The 14,724-nt window shown below is 42.2% G+C and overlaps 1 long non-coding RNA gene across 2 annotated transcripts in view; it reads right to left on the bottom strand.

Moving 5' to 3' along the window:
• LOC147132408 (uncharacterized) overlaps window positions 1-13,760 on the bottom strand; it is a 33,423-nt gene extending 19,663 nt beyond the window's left edge. The window contains exons 1-3 of one of the 2 annotated variants that reach the window (XR_015082061.1): window positions 13,627-13,760; window positions 8,365-8,429; window positions 6,320-6,505 (exon numbers count right to left, since the gene is read on the bottom strand). This is a non-coding gene — a long non-coding RNA (uncharacterized LOC147132408). Of the gene's footprint in view, window positions 1-6,319; window positions 6,506-8,364; window positions 8,430-11,799; window positions 12,098-13,626 lie in introns of those variants that run through there. The other variant, XR_015082060.1, reaches the window with a different exon arrangement.
• Window positions 13,761-14,724: the final 964 nt, after the last annotated feature.

Raw genomic sequence — 14,724 nt, 5'->3', positions numbered from 1 at the left:
AAACATCTGTTTGTAGACGATAAGACATACAAGAAGTCACTCTTTGCTTCTTTCTGATTTCCAAAATCGCAGTTACTTCCCAAACATGGCTGATAAACTAGCCGACGTCTATGTGTCAAGTCTTTATACTTGAAAGAGGTCATTCTGCTTTTCAAGCCTCTAAGCCAAAAATCAAGACGACCCAGGCATCAACATGTCTTTAAGAACGCGAGTCCAGATTGAACCAAGGCCAGTGAAGCAGCGTGGCAGCTATTTAGTCTATTCAGCCACGGCTCCTCATAACATCCACGGGGGGCTCTCGGGCTACATGCCCCCGCTTATCAAGGCATGCCAGACATTCTCTCCACGCGTGTTTGTGTGCGATTGAATGCGGCGCGCTCGTGTGCGGGGAAATGTTTGCGTGTGCATGCTTCGACCTGAGCGCAGACGTGAGCATAAACATGTGAATTCGGCTCCTCAAAATTCCAAACACTTGTAGTGCCCACGAACCAAAACAAGGGGATGGTTTCCTGTTTTGTTCTCGGCCCTTTTGAAAGTAGAGACTCGCCTCTTTCCAGGGTCCACCTAACACCCCCGCCCTCCTTCTTTTGGTCGGTCGGATGAATGGAAAGTCGAAAGAAGCTGAAAAAGCTCCCCAGGTAATCATGAAGTAGTTTTCCATTTTAGATTAGGCGCTCACAGCTTTTGTGTCTTATCTTGTTTTCATGAGTAACTTTGCCAAATTCCAATATCATGTAGCATTGCTTCCTGTTGTTCACCCCAAAACTTTCCAAAGAGCAAGTGGTGCTGAAATAGGAAGTATTCATCCTTTAAAGGGAAAAATTAGACTCCAAAATAAATAGATGTGATTTTTTTTTTTTAATTCTTTCAGAATGACACTCTTGCAAGTCAATAATTCAAATCTGAACGCAAAGCAAATGAATCTGAAATTGGTTATTAAAATCTAGCTATTGCAGTCGGGATAGGCTCGAGAGCAGGGTTCTTCAATCCTGTTCCTCGAGGGCCGGTGCCCTGCCTGTTTTCCGTCTGTCCCTGCTGCAACACACCAGATTCAAATGATCAGATAACCAGCAAGGTCGGCAGAAGCTGGAGAACCATCCCAATTTGAATCAGGTGCGTGTTGCAGCAGGGAGAGATGGAAAACAGGCAGGACACCGGCCCCCGAGGAACAGGATTGAAAGAACCCTGCTCGAAAACCCTTTCCAAGTTTAGCAGTACAGAAAATGGCTGACGGATGACCTTTGGTCGTAGTTTGTCAACAACTGCAATTTCTTACAGAAGCTACGTTTTTCGATTATTTTTCACCTATCAAGAAATTAGAAGCACTTCTTACAGCCTTAATGGGAAAAAACTGTTTAATGTTATTGTCGTTGATAAGTTAGTCCTTTGTTAATTTATTTGCAAAGTCAACATAACTCATTTCCATGGAACTGCAGCGAAGAATCAAGAAGGAGCCGTCTATAATGTATAAGTGCACTTTTATGAGTGTTATATTTCACTAGGGCAGATTTTTCTTTTATATCATAGATATCATATTGCGCTAGCATTGTGGTTGGTTTTAAAGCAAGAGGAAACATTCTTGATGAATTTCATGAAAACATGACAGCCAGCAAAAGTTCAAAACGCGATCGTGCCATTTTTGAGGAATCCTCGCCGCAACTAAACTGAGGAGAGGAGGTGAACCAAACAGGAGGGGGGCGGACTGCATTATTGCAACAGCTGATTGTTCTCAGAGTCAAAACAACGCACGCTCAAGCCGCTGTGGAATGGCATTGTAATAACAAACAATCCGTATTTGCCATCGCTGCTTATACAATCGGAATTGCCAGGCGGGGGGGGGGGGGGGGGCGGGGCTGGTGGGAAGGCAGGAGTGAGGCGGCAGCCGGCGCGGGCGCACATATGAGCCTGAGCGCGGCGGGACCGCAATAACAGGAACCACGCGGTGGCCCCTGCAGCACAGCAGATAAGAACCGGTCTCAATGTGGGACCAAAAGTTGCCTCATAACAGTACCGGTAATGAATAAACTTAATAACATCCGACCAATGTAAACTCACACGTACAGTGGAGCCTCTTAAACTCAACACCTTCTGTTCAAGATGATATTTCACGTACATATACGCCGCCGTATTATTACATTAACAGCAAATTTGTGATTTCATAAGTTTGTATTAAATTAAATCAGTCATGTTTGCGTCCCCAGAAGCTCACCTCTTGTTCCGCAACGCATTATTTAATGGCACTAATCCGTCTCACTTATTGACAGCGATTTTGTCCTTTTCAAAATCTTCACACGGCTTTGATGTCATGGAAAACATATGACAACAACTCCTGGAATGCCGTCTCACGTTAAATCCTTTGCCGTGAACGCCCTCGCGCACGCACGCGAGAAAAGGCCCATAAGGATGTAAAGGAAAAATTCAGTCTTTGTTTTTCACACAACTCTTGTCTCGCTCGCAATTAGTGTCAAAAGTCTTTCGGCCCGTTGGTGCTTCTGTATGGAAAATATTGTGAGAATTCTTTAAAAAAAAAAATTAAAAAAAAAAAAACAATTATCTCTGTCAAACATCCATCGGGTTATGTAATCGAAGAAGATTACTGTTGCTAAACAAGGACGTGTTTACCACTGAACGCACACCGGTATGCTGCTGTTGCTTTTTAACGGCACCGCGCGCTGCGTGTTCGGGAAAAGCAAAAATATTCTTTCAGCATGCTTGTGGTTTGCTCCGACTTGCACTTCAAGGCCTTTTAATCATCACAAACGTCGATTAATTGTTTTAAATATTGATAAAAGGTCTTGCATAATGGGCCTACTAGTGACTGCAGCGCTGACAAAAAAAAAAAAAAAACATAGAACAAGATACATCTTGCAAACGCTAAAAGCAGAATTTGGTTGTCAATCATAATTTTTCATTGTGATTTATTTGCTGCAGTTTAAAAAAAGGTTTGACAGAGAGGATGATTTATTTTAACGCTCAATCTGGTGGCTGCTGGAGTGTAGAGCTGTTTAAAGCAGAAGTCAACACTAACATTTTTTTTGTCAAGAACATTTTCTATGCAAGCCCACTAGTTGAAAAGGGCTTTCTGATAAATATTGCGTTTGTGGAATAAGTGTTAATCCACTCGTTTTCAGCCATCTCCGGGGGCGGCCATTTTGTCTTCTGTCGACTGAAAATGACATCGCAACTGCTCACAACGACCAATCATGGCTCAGATTCAGAAAATAGGTCAGCCGTGATTGGTCGTTGTGAGCAGTTGCGATGTCATTTTCAGTCGACAGAAGACAAAATGGCCGCCCCCAGAGATGGCTAAAAACGAGTGCATTTTGCTGCTTAATTTATATTCCACAAATGCAAAATTAATATGAACGGCGTGTTTCAACTAGTGGGCCTGCTGGGAACATATTCTTGAAAAAAATATGTTAGGGTTGACTTCCGCCTTAGCGAAATGACACTTAAAGGTTTGGGCAACTGCTGCTTTGAAATCTTGGGAGGAAAAATATAACATTTTTTGTCAGTATTGCTTTATATTTTACACTGTATATTTTTTTTATAGTGTCTAGATGATTTCAGTGCTTTAAGAAGTGCAGTCCGCATTGTTACATATCCTTGTTTCACGAAACAGTGACAAAGACAAAGATTCCAAATGCTTTATCCCAAGAATATGACAACCAGTGTTGTAATAATAATTATTCCAGTTGGATTCCGCTGGAGCACGGTAGTCCATATTGTGACAAACGCTCACGTGACAACTACCACGCCGCGGCACAAACAGCTTTTTAAACCCTTAAGACCCATAAAATCACTCTGCCGTGTCATTTGAGGGAATTCAATCTCTGTGAACTTTGATGCCCCGAGGACGTTGCTTCATGTGCCAAAGCTACATTCCCACCACTCCTCGTGAGGAGTTCCCCTGCAATCACAACAACAAACCTGTTCCGTGGAAGTGACTAAAAGGAGTATAACTGTCTCTGAATAGAAAATAAAATGGAAGGTAAAAATGAAAACACTGTATAAACAGCACGGTGACTCCGAAAATAGCAAGTCCTCTCCGAGCAAACGACGCCATCTTAAGTATTTTCCTTGTCTGATTGAATTTCAACACCCACGCAACGCGGTCTCCAATCAAAGTGTGCCAGCGCAACAGATTATTATGACTGGAGGACAGATATTTGTTGGGTTGGATGCTTGTGGTTAAGTGGCTGGGCTGAGATGCACTAAAACGGTTGCTATGGGCACGACCAAACATACTCGCTAACATGTTGCAGGTGAGTCACCGGCGCAACAGGAGAGGTTCACTTCCTGTTCCTCCTGTTCTCACTTCCTCCAATTGGATCATTGGAAATTTAACAACTCGGATTGCAAAGGATATTTTCACACACAACCCCTGATGCGGTTTAGTCACAAATGTACTCATTTGGAGTGAAATCCGGGAGTATTTTGTTGAACAAGCTGATATTTTTGCAAGAGTCCAATTAAGTGAAAGTGGATCATTTCCCGCGGCACACCTGATGATAGTTCACGGCACTACTGTGTCACGGCCAGAGGTGGGTAGTAACGAGTTAGTTTACTCCGTTACATTTACTTGAGTAAGTTTGGGGAAATTTTGTACCTCTAGGAGTAATTTTAAATCACTATACTTTTTACTTTTACTTGAGTAGGTTTTTGAAGAAGAAACTGTACTCTTACTCCGCTACATTAGGCTACATTGAAACCGTTACTTAAATCCCCTCCGTGTACATACGCGTCTCTCTCTCTCTCTCTCTCTGTCGCTCTCTCTCTCTCTCTGTCGCTCTCTCGCTCTCTCGCTCTCTCTCTGTCGCTCTCTCTCTCTCTCTCTCTCTCTCTCTCTCTCTCTCTCTCTCTCTCTCTCTCTCTCTCTCTCTCTCTCTCTCTCTCTCTCTCTCTCTCTCTCTCTCTCTCTCTCTCTCTCTCTCTCTCTCTCTCTCTCTCTCTCTCACTCACTCACTCACTCACTCACTCACTCACTCACTCACTCACTCACTCACTCACTCAAACGTAGTCGTATGGCCGTTTTACGTGATCATGTTCAACTCCGGCGGCACGGTGGTCGACTGGTTAGCACGTCCGCCTCACAGCTCAGAGGTCGTGGGTTCGATCCCGGCTCCGGCCTCCCTGTGTGGAGTTTGCATGTTCTCCACGTGCCTGCGTGGGTTTTCTCCGGGTACTCCGGTTTCCTCCCACATTCCAAAAACATGCTTGGTATGTTGATTGGACACTCTAAATTGCCCCTAGGTGTGATTGTGAGTGCGGATGTTTGTCTCTGTGTGCCCTGCGATTGGCTGGCAACCAGTTCAGGGTGTCCCCCGCTTACTGCCCAAAGACAGCTGGGATAGGCTCCAGCACGCCCCGCGACCCTTGTGAGGAGAAGCGGTACAGATAATGGATGGATGGATGGATGTTCAACTCCAGCTGTGGGAAAGTTGTTTTCGGATTAAACGGATCGAAAATGTCACGCAGCAATGTCGACTATGCAGACACAGTGGAGGAGATTCTTTGGGAATTTTTTTTTTTTTTTTTTTTTGCATGTTGCACACGCACACATAGTTTATACGAGTTCATGGGCTACTTTGTTGTTCTGCCTGCGGAGGCTGTTAAAAAAAAAAGGACAGGGGCTGAAATTTTGTGCTACTTGTGCTTAATTTATACTATTATTATTTTATTGTTTATTAAAGTACTTGAATTTACCTCAAGGTTATTATCTTCTTTAATAAAATGTAATTCATTTTATTGATTGGATGGACTTTAATTCGCCTGAAGATGATTTTGTATTTTCGTCTGATTGAATGCTTGTTTTTAAAAAAAATAAATGGACGTTGCTACAGTTACTCAGTACTTGAGTAGTTTTTTCACCAAGTACTTTTACTCAAGTAATTATATGGATGACTACTTTTTTTACTTCTACTTGAGTCATATTATTCTGAAGTAACAGTACTTTTACTTGAGTACAATGTTTGGCTACTCTACCCACCTCTGGTCACGGCAGTGGTTGGAAAATCATTGCATTAAATCCAATTCAAGAACTGTTTCAATATTGCTCGGTTTGGGTTGAGAATATTGTGTATGTACAACTACGCCACTACAAACTGAAACCATTATAAAACTAATCTGACAGTGGTTCGACCTTTTTTGGGGGGGCTTGTGCATTGAATGGCCTAATAGTGTGCAGGTGTACCTCAGTTGTGTTGGCCGGGTTCCCTTGTCAAAATAAGATAAAATGCTTTGTTGGTGTCAATTTGAAGGTAACAGTGCTATTATGTGTTTAGCAAACAAGTCAGGCAACCAAGGCAACATGCTTTACCTGCTCCTGTGCAGCATCTGCAGGTAGCAACTTCCAGGCTGTTGGAACCTGTTCCACTCTGACATTTTCCTCCTTTTTGTTAAACAACTTGACAGCGATGGCGTGAAAATGCCAGTTGTCATATGATGTTGTCAAGCTGAGCTTTTGGGAATCATCATCTTGATCCGTGAAATACACCTCAAGGCCCTGCGGAGAAATACATTCACAGTTTGAAATATATTTCAGTACAAATTTAGATAGAAGTTACCCTTATGCATCCTATGTACCTTATGTATCTAAAATAGCTTACCATTCCATACCAAGGCAGATCTATCAAAAGCCGTTGAGCCAGTATGATTAGGGCAGCTAACGCTGCACTTCCTGCTAGCACTCTTAGTTTGAAACCTATTCAAATCACTTCCGGTGCACTACTTGCCAGACTGATGCTAACTTTATGATCTCCACAAGGGAACCGTAATCGGAGCAGGCTTTCCCATCGCGAGGCTTTAATGGTTTATTTTGTACAGGCATAGTGTATTAGAGTTACACTGTTGTTGTTTCTAGGTATGTTTTAAATTTTTGGTATGAAATCATTGTGACTTGGTGAACGGTGACACCTTCAGTAACAAAAGTAGGCAGTCAGCGCAAGAGATGATGTAATAGCCTTTTGTACGACACGGTGCTGTCCGATTTAAAAAAAAAAAAAAAAAAAGAAAAAAAAAAGTGAACACAATGTATATTGTGGACACTCCAGGCCTGTCTGCTTGTTGCACGATGTTTTGCCTGACCGCAAATCTCAGTTCAAGACGTGCACCTGCAAGCATGTGACGTTATAAACAGCTCGGATAAGGTGCCCGGAATAATAGAGGCAGTGGCATACATCATTTTTTTTACCATCGCATTACATAAGACCTGAAATTTTAAGTCTTAATCTGCGTTGACCTCGATGCATCTGCACTCCTCATTGAACACCTTTTGGGGGCGGGATTCTGATTGGACAGCGACGTTCCCTGTACCGCACAAACTCACTGTCCATAATAGCTGAAATAATTACATTGCATGCCCGGGAAAGCTCCCACACCATGACATCATATGGGTTCACACGGCAACCAACCGAGTGAAGACGCACTGACAGCCGCTGACACGAAGCAGCATTCCGTACATGATGCCCCGCAGTGCAAGGCACTCGGAAGATCACAGCATATTTGTGCGACGTTTGATGAGCCTTGAAGAGCTGAGAGAGAAGTGAGACACCTAGGAAAGTTCTGTTGATCACGATAGTACGATATTTGGAAAAAAAAAATACTGAACACATGGCATCAGTTCCATCCTCGGTGGGAGGGCGGTCAGAGCTAGCACGGCCTTAGCACTATCAAAGTACTGACCTACATTTCTGACCTAAATTCTAATATTTGTTCTATGAAAATGGATGGATGCGCATTTCTGTTGCAGCTCTGTAACGCTGTTGACATTTGTTTGGGGTTGGTCACATAGGGGTTACCCGGATAATAATCACCATCCGGTGGGCCATCTGATATCCAAAGGCTGTGAAATCTAACAGGAATGACAAAATAGGGGAGATAGAAACCAAACAGTCACAAAGGCCCTCATCTTTAAACGTGCATATTTGTCTAGTGAATAACCGATTGGGTCTGACTCACAACAAAGGAATGTTCGGTCGGAGATGCAAAGTGATTGAGTAAACTATTAATTCTTTTCAAGTCCCACTTAGGTGAACGGTGCCACATCTCCAAATAAGGGTCTGACCATTCCTGCTAACCTCCATGTTTACAGGTTTTGGCAAATGAGTCAACCACAGCACGGGGTGAGGCAGTATCACCTTTGGGATGCCTGATGTCATCGGGCACAATCTCTTTTGTCCATCTTGTTCAATTCTGAGTGGTTGATGATTTATTAGCCCATCCCTCCTCCATTTCCATCCATCCATCCATCCAAATTATATCGAATAATGAAATATCAAGAAAGAGATTACAGGACCGTGCCAAGAATTTAACCCCCCCAGTCAAAGTCATCAAAAATACAGCCAATTAAATGAGTCAACTTACTTTTGTTCTTCTCACGGCCTGCAGAGGATTTGCGTGATGCAACTTCTTGGTTAACCATGTGACTTCTGGAATAATAAACAAGCATTTAATGTGTTGGGGTAGCAGGACTGAGTGCAAACACTAAAGTATAATTATCTCATTTTTTTATGTTATTTCATTTTAAAAATAATTTTCAGTCCGGCCCTTATACTTGGTGCTCAATAACCTTTCCTGGAAATCACTTAATTATACAGTATTTACATCATTCTGCTAACTAGCAACCAAACACAACATAGGTTTTGGCAAAAGTAATAAAGTCCTTGACCGCTTTTGACACATGCCACAACCTGCTCAACATTTCATTACAAAGCTTTTCCTTCAGTTCTGTATTTGTTCTGCTTTGTAGCCTCCAGAGCGCTGCTTCAGATTTTGGCACTAAAGACACCCTGCTTCAACAATGCGGAGTGGAAGCCGGGATTAGTCTACGGAAGCTGGCAACAAACAAACAAAAACAAGGCAGGAAGCACCTATTGCACGTTCAAAGCGGAAAATGACCTAACATCTCTCTTCGCGAAGACGAGAGGATACGAATAAGTGCGTGACAGCGCATTCGATTGCAAAGCTGTTCATTTCAGCTACTGGAACTGTTTGAGCACTAATAACACACACATTAGCCAATTGATGCGAACATGGGTCTCCTGCCAGGTCTTTGCACTCATGCCAGCATTACCGGTTCGTGTGCACATCTATGCACCGTGTGTTCAGGTGACCATGGCAACAAGGAAGACTGACCAAGCGGCATTTGCAGGAAGTGCTGCGTGGACAACAGGATGTGCCCTGGCTCCGCTGTCGAGGGTCGAAGAATTCTAGGAAGTTATTGTACTTGGTGGAATGGGCTCAGGAATGCTAGATGTCTGTCTTTTTTTTTTTTTTTTTTTTTTAGGCCTGAGTCATATCACGTTGGAAGCGACTGGCTTTGAAGATAATGTGACCCTGTTCGATGCATGTGAGGCTGTTTGTGCTCACCCGCTTCCGCATTCCTCTTGACAGCATGAAAATGCCATTGATGGAAGGGAAAAAAAAAAAAAACTCAGCACATTCAGTCCACAGACACAAACATGAGATCATGTCAGCAGCAAGAAGTCATGGAAAGAAGAGATGGCCTTTAACAGAAGTGTATTTATAACTTACATAGGCAAGAATCTGCTAATATTTGTTGCATTAATGTAGCTGTTACATTACTAAAATTGGTTCAGTAAAATTAATTTATTTTATTGAATTATTTACTGTAAATAATAAAATTTTAGTAGCATAAACAATTTTGCATTTACAGTAATTGACACCTATCCCCAAAATATTATACTGTATTGGAATTGTCATAGATGCCACAAGATGACAGCAAAGGGCTACTTTGGTTTAAATTATGCTCTTTAACTCACTTCAACAGTTCCTTAGTATGGCAAATCAACAACATTTTATTAACTATGAGTGTCACTGAACTATTTTTTCCTTCGTCATACGGTTGACTCTATCAACTGAACTGCACAGACGCATTTCTGTTTTCATGACTACGATAGCAGTAACATGCTCACTGCACACACTCACACGCGGACTGTCGCCCCGAGCTCTTAATCTGCCCTCGTTTCTCCAGTCTGTGGCTCTATTCACACTTTTCCTGCAGCCACTTGATGCATCCGGTGGTCTGACATTCTTTACTCAGGCCGTCTTTTTGATCATCAGCCCACTAATTGCCTGCACTGCCTCCCCCAGCAGCCCCGCCAGTGTCTTGGATGTTTCCTCCGTGACGGGCCTTCTCCCTGACGCGTGGACGGAGCTGTCCTCCCGAGGGTCAGGGAGCAGCGGGGTCATGGGTTAACACCACAGGCGGCGCTTTAACAACAAATAAGTTGTCCCCAAGTCCCTAAGCAGGAGCTGAAAGGCTTCTCTCTCTGGCCCTATAAATCCCGTCACACACTATAAACAACCAGTGCTTTCTTGCTTGAACAACATCCGTTTGTTGAAGCTAAGGTTGTTTATGTGTCATCTTTACGGGTATAAATCATGTCCCCGAATTGCCACCAGGCGCCCTGCAACTATTCAGTGTGTAGACAGTAAAAATCAAGCAATGGGCCGAAACACAAGAGCTAATGGGGGTCAGGATCAGCGGGCTGATCCCCTTGCCGGATCAAATGTTTGCTGTGTGTTGACAGCTACATTCTGCCTGTGGGATCAGGATGTGTGTTAGTGTGACTAAAGGTGTAGAGAACACCCCCACCCCACCCCCGATGATATATTCTTCAATGGAGGGGTTAACAGGTTTGACCCTGACCTGCACCTCCCTCCCCCCAACCACCCTCAAGTCAAAAACAGAAAGGTCGGACGGAGACTTCATCAGACACATCAGGACAATTTTATGACATTCAAGAGTTCACTATGAAATTTTGCCGTGACAAAGACAATGATTATCAATATAGAACACCGCATCGGAGATTGCATCTTCCAGCTAGCAAAATACAACAGTCACAACGATAAACAGAACAGCTATTGTATAGGATGTGACCTGATCTGTTGATATTTTGTCCACATCAGCAGTATAAATATTTTGTGTATTAGAATTCAACATAAGTATCATTAAATATCACCGTCAATAATATACCTCCCACTGTCCCGGATTTAAATCGTTTGTATTTATATAAACTTCTCTTCTACGAGCACTATAAAAAATATATATAATTGGATGGATTTACTGTCATGTCAAAGGGCCCTTAATGGCATCTCAATTTTGTTTTAGGTCAACTGAAATAGCATAGCAGTCACAGCAGTCATGTGGTTAGGCATACTATATCTCAAAATTAAGTTTAAAAAAAGTTTCTGATGCAAGGAAGGTTATGTAGCACCAATAACGATAGCACCGCAACCCCCATTAGCTTCATCGCGTGCATTGAGCGTCCTCTAGTGGGGAGTAGTTGAACTGCACCTCACAACAAGACAATCATTTTACATTCCACTAGAGGGAAGTATTACTGCAGAAATACCAAAACAAACCAGACTTGCGAGGAGTTTCAGTTCATTCAAAAACAAGTGATGAGACATGTATTGCACAAACTACGAGGGTGGATAGGGAAGTTCACGAATTAGTTCCTGCGGTCTGAAAGGGGCTTATGTTGTACCTGGGCCTTCAGTGGAGATTAAACCGGTTTAATCCACCTCTTAGCAGTGCCACTATCCCGTCATATATGGATAAAGCAACACAACTATACAAAAGTACAGTATGTCCTGACAACAATCATAGCGTAATTTAACATTTGAGTTATTAGCGGCTAAACTGCAAATGTTTACGAGGGCGGGCTATGCAAACTCTGCTCGCATTTTCATGCTTTACACTGAAACTCTCGGGTGCTCCTTGTTCAAATTATTCAACAGGTTTGTTGTATTTCCTTGTTTTTGACGACATACCTGGCACGGCTTCCTCCACCTGGAGATACCGCCACACAAGCGATGGGAAGGGATTTCGCGAAATAGCTTCATTTTGGGAAGATTGTTCCAACGTTTCGATGTACCTTCGGTCATTGTTACTATTGCTGTCTGTTTACGGCTTCTTATTTCGTTTATTGGGAGATTATGTGATTTAACTTGCAAACCAAAGTTAGAAGGAAAAGCTGAACTCTGATTGGTTACAGGCGCGCACATTTCCGCTGCAGCTCGCAACTGGTCACTATTCTTAATTATAATCAATACTAAATCTATTTATATTGCCCATCGGAGGGTAATCGACGAGTTGGGGGGTTGGCTGACGCTCTGCAAGAAAAAAAAGAAGTTATTATTATTTTTGTCTGTCTCTTGCTGCCCGTACCAAATGGTCCGGCCCCCATGTGGCACCAGTGCAATTTGTCATATCATTTAATAACGCTCCATTTATCGAACAATGATTATTGTTTTTTATGTGCCTGATCTGCGAACTTGGAACTGTGAACCTTCGGCAAACAGCAACCAACCCTTGTTGATTTTTTTTTTCCGCAACAGGAATGACGATTGCCCTGAAGTTACACACGTCACGCGGCAGAAGCAGACACACTCAGTTACTGCTTTTCATTTGATTGAATTATTTTAATTGTGTGGATGTTTTTTTTCCCCCCACACAAATATGACTCTGTGTTTTAGCCTAAGTTCATGATTGACTACAGTTCTTTGTCATCACTGTGTTACATTAGATTAAAGAAATGCTCATGGAATAAAAAACCCAGGAGGGCTTTGAGGTCTGCAGACTCGGTTCAATTAGTGCAAACATGGCGAAGCAGCATTTAGCTGTTATGCTGCACACAAATGGAATAAGCTGCCAAAAGAAGTGAAGTTAGCGCCTAGTGTGAATTCTTGTAAGTCCAGGTTCAAAACTATGCTAACCTATCCCCACCCAATTTCTATGACTGTCTTTTAAAAGTATTTTTTAACTAATTAAATATTTTTGTTCTTGCTCTGTATGTTATTTTAGTAATTTTAGTAAGATTTTTTATTTCTGTATTTTGGTTTTAAATGTCTTTAGTTCTTTTTTCCCCTGCTTTTAAGCGTTGTAATTTTTGTGAAGCACATTGAGTTATGTTGTGCGCTATGTAAATAAAGCTACCAGACAGAGGAAGAACACTTGTACTACTAGTGATATAAGATTCTACTAGTGGGCAGTTTTGCCTCATTATTAATACCGCCAACACTGTCTGCACTGAACAAGAGCAGTGTACTTGTTTTGATATCCAACTGCCTGAATTTTAGTGACTTAAAGCGGAAGTCAACCCAAACATATTTTTTTCAAGAGTATGTTCCCAGCAGGCCCATGAGTTGAAATACGGCATTCTGATTAATTTTGTGTGATGTGGAATATAAATTAAGCAGCAAAATGCACTTGGTTTTAGCCATCTTTGGCCAAAACACTGAAAATGATATCACAACTGGTCACAACGACCAATCACGGCTGACCTGTTTTCTGAATCCGAGCCGTGATTGGTCGTTGTGACCAGTTGTGATGTCATTTTCAGTCGACAGAAGGCAAAATGGCTGCCCCCAGAGATGGCTAAAAACGAGTGGATTAACACTTATTCCACAAACGTAATATTTATCAGAATGCCCTGTTTCAACTCGTGGGCTTGCATAGAACATATTCTTGAAAAAAAAAAAATGCTTGGATTGACTTCCGCTTTAAAAAGGACATTAGAGAGACTGACAAGCGCGACAGACATGTATGTCACTTTGTGAACCTGTCTGACTTCCCCAACCTCAATTTATTCTCCTCACCTTTTTCCACTGCCCCCTTTTTGTGAAGCCCCGGGGGTCTCCATCCCATCCACTCGTTCTGATCTTCTGGCTTTGATGCGTCCTTGATGCTGAATCATTTTGTTTTTCTCTCTCCTTCTTTGTTCCGGGAACTGAGGGTGACATCATGTTCATGCTCCGCTGCTGAATAAATATAGCGGCCCCGAATGAAAACTGAAATGGGAGAAAATGAACAGAGCATTTAGTTTGAGAGCTGAAAGCTGCAACCGCCGTTAAGTGGTCACTTATGGGAAACAGTTTCAGCATATTTCCAAATTTGTTTACAATGAAGGTAATGTGTAAATGATCAAATAGTTTTTTTGTATTGTTTTAATGGTTTTAATGTAGGGCAAGGGAGTCAAACTAGGTCACATAAAAAAAATAAAAAAAAAGAAGTGAAATTTGGTCATTATCATTTCATTTCATTATCATTTGGTAAATAAAGAGAATGCCAATGTAGAGTTTTGGGATTGGACCAACAACGTCTATTCACGCTGACATCTAAAGATGATTATTGGCATATTCATCCACATTTGATTTCATGTGTTGTTCCAAACATTTAATTGGGAATTAGATGACAATCAGCATCACGAGACTTTTCTCTGTATAGGCTCGTGTGTGCGTCTGTGTATGGTTCGCCAGTGGATAACAAACGTTCTTTTCATAGCAGTCAGTGTATCCGGGTCAGCTGGGCAGGAGATGTGGAGTCCTGCAGCTGTGTGTGTTTGTGTGTTTGTGTGCGTGTGTGTGTGTGTGTGTGTGTGCGTGTGCGAGCCGCTAGAGAAAGTACAAATCAAGTCGATACATTCATTTGCTTCTTTTTTTTATGGGTTAGCGAAGGTTTGTTTACTGATGTTGATTTGGTTTTTTTTCCCCACACCGTCTTAAATAGTGAATTGCAATCTCTAAAGTACTCATAGGGAGTTTTTATAAGAAAAGAATAAACATCAGTGATGTTTGCAGATTATTCAGATGCTTTGAATCAAAGGTGTTTTCGCCCCCACTTTTATTCAGTTTTGCGTTTGTCTGTTTTGCAACAGACCTGTCATGTCAACATCCAATAGTTGCCGGTAAAATGTG

Source organism: Filicampus tigris, chromosome 18, assembly GCF_054856515.1.
Source record: "Filicampus tigris isolate MCC_2025a chromosome 18, RoL_Ftig_1.0, whole genome shotgun sequence".
In the NCBI taxonomy this organism is placed as follows: domain Eukaryota; kingdom Metazoa; phylum Chordata; class Actinopteri; order Syngnathiformes; family Syngnathidae; genus Filicampus; species Filicampus tigris.
The sequence above is the reverse complement of the archived record's forward strand: the minus strand, read 5'-3'. Positions and strand labels throughout refer to the sequence as shown.